The sequence below is a fragment of the Drosophila takahashii genome, chromosome 3L (assembly GCF_030179915.1).
Source record: "Drosophila takahashii strain IR98-3 E-12201 chromosome 3L, DtakHiC1v2, whole genome shotgun sequence".
Classification (NCBI taxonomy): domain Eukaryota; kingdom Metazoa; phylum Arthropoda; class Insecta; order Diptera; family Drosophilidae; genus Drosophila; species Drosophila takahashii.
In genome coordinates this window covers 26,429,045-26,431,266 of record NC_091680.1, presented here as the reverse complement: position 1 = coordinate 26,431,266, position 2,222 = coordinate 26,429,045, and the positions used below count along the sequence as shown (strand labels likewise).

Sequence of the window (2,222 nt, the reverse complement as noted above, 5' to 3'; positions counted from 1 at the left end):
TCTTACACAATTGAAAATGTCTAACGCACAACAGACAAATATTTTCGTTTCGCTTTGTCCGTGGGCATTCGCTCTGGTAACCCATAAAAAAAGGACGGTGATCCGAGGACAGGGGATCAGAATCAGGGAAAAGGAAAAACAAAGTGCAAACCAGGCACCACTGCACGTACAGGTCGGCATCCATGTGTTGACCAAGAAGGTAGCCATGCAAAATTGAACAGACTCTTGACTGTCAGCGTCAGGCAACAACCTTAGATACAGTGACAAAAATAGGTCTTACAAGGATTTTAGGACTTTTTACTTGCGGTGCCATTGGTAGAGTTACTAATATTGGGTTAAATGTTTAACAGTTTTAGGTATTCAAGTAAAAAGAGTCATTACATGCAGCCAAAGAACGTTTGATCATATATGGGTATTAGGTTATGAAGAAATATTCCCGTTGACGGATACAACATTTTTCCCTTTGGCCAAATACGAATCTAAAGAGATTTTAAAACAGATTTAAGTTTTGCAAATTGGAATAAATTGTATAGTCCGTTGCTACATATTATGTTACACTTGTTACTTTTTTACTCAACGACTAACTGGTGTAATAATATTTGGATACACTCATAAAAATTAATTTCTAAATTTTGGAAATCTCGCCATTGAATCGGCCTACCTTTGAAAATAGAAAAAAAATTTCTTGTTATTAGAAAATTGTCCTTTGAATACAGAAAACCTTTCTTGATGGAAAAAATTCAAGAAAGAATTTTTCTTAAAAATAGAAAAATGAAAATCTCATATGTTTGTTTTGCCGTCGCAGCCAAAACATTTTTGTACGTATTTAAGGACAAAATCACCTTTGAATATATGAATGAAATGACCCTAGAATATAGGAAAGTTGCCATTGACTTCCTTCGGCTGCCGAATGTTAACGACAAGAAAAACGAAGTGGGACGAAGGGCCTACTCGGCCCGACTACTACCTGGCTACCGACTTCTCTGATCCCCCGAGCGTCAGTTGTGAAAAAAATTCGTGAGTGATGGACGTGATTTTCAAGCGGATAAGAGGTGAAGCCTTTTTCCGAATATTCAAAGGTATGTAAATATGTATATAATTTTTTGTATAGCGGGCGTACAATTGTATGTATGTAATTAAAGGATACATTTCAAATCTCTTTACCAAGCGTATACCAATTTAGGTGAATTGTTTTTTAGCTAAGAGCTACGTACATACATACATTTGTACATAAATTTGTGGGTGTACAGTTCTATAATAACTTTATCTTATTACTCGCATTTTATTTATTTTTCAGAGTGAAAATACCTGCAGTTGCATCAGCCAAATAATTTGTTTGTCGAAGCTGTAATTTTGTTTTAAAACCTTCTAAGGTAAGAAAAATATGTTGTATTTGTTTGACATACTTATGTATGCATGTAAATATCTATGCATGTACGCGGCTCACCCGATCTGAAACCCGATTTTCAACCCTTTCATATTCTGCTCCTCTCTCTCTCGCTCGCTTGACCTACGCGTCGCGACGTTTCTCTCTTCACCTTCTTAAAACTGACACGATCTTCCCTGCTTACATTCGGTCTCCCTTCGCGCAAAGGACTGTATGTAAATATATATGTATGTATGTACGTGTCTCTCCCGTGCCTCTCTCTCTCTGAAATTCGATTTTCAACCCTTCATTTTCTACCTGTCTTGCTCCTCTCTCTCGGTCGTCAGTCCAACGTGTTTGTATTTTGGCTATTATTAACATTACATTATTTCAAAAAAGTTGTTTATCTAAAAACAAATCATTGATATCCCAATAACTCTTTTTTTATAGATGAGGAAAGGCGAAGAAAATGGATCACCTTAGGTCATATGAAGTTCAACAGACCTTGGGTAATAATAATGTTTTCTTGAGTCAAAAATGTGTTATTTAAAAATGTTTAAATGTTAAGTGTTAAATGTTTTAAATGTAAATAAATATAATATGCAAAAGAAAAAACCAAGTTACATTTTATTTTTAGGGTTTCAGTGTTAATATAAAACTTCCTTTCAAGAAATATTATTTCTTAAATCAAGAAATATTATTTCTTAAATCAAGAAATAAAATTTCTTGAAAGGAAATTTAAACAAGAAAGAATTTTTCTTGTTTAAAAGGTGCCTTTCTAAAAAACCCTTTCTTGTTTTAAGAAATTTAATTTCTTGAAACAAGAAACAAACCACCTTTGAAACAAGAATCGCCT

At 34.1% G+C, this 2,222-nt stretch overlaps 1 long non-coding RNA gene across 1 annotated transcript; it reads left to right on the top strand.

Moving 5' to 3' along the window:
• Positions 1 to 1,000: 1,000 nt before the first annotated feature.
• On the top strand, positions 1,001 to 1,991 carry LOC138913106 (uncharacterized). Its single transcript, XR_011418694.1, has 3 exons — positions 1,001 to 1,079; positions 1,298 to 1,373; positions 1,817 to 1,991. It is a non-coding gene; the product is annotated as an uncharacterized lncRNA (long non-coding RNA).
• The last annotated feature ends 231 nt before the right edge of the window (positions 1,992 to 2,222 follow it).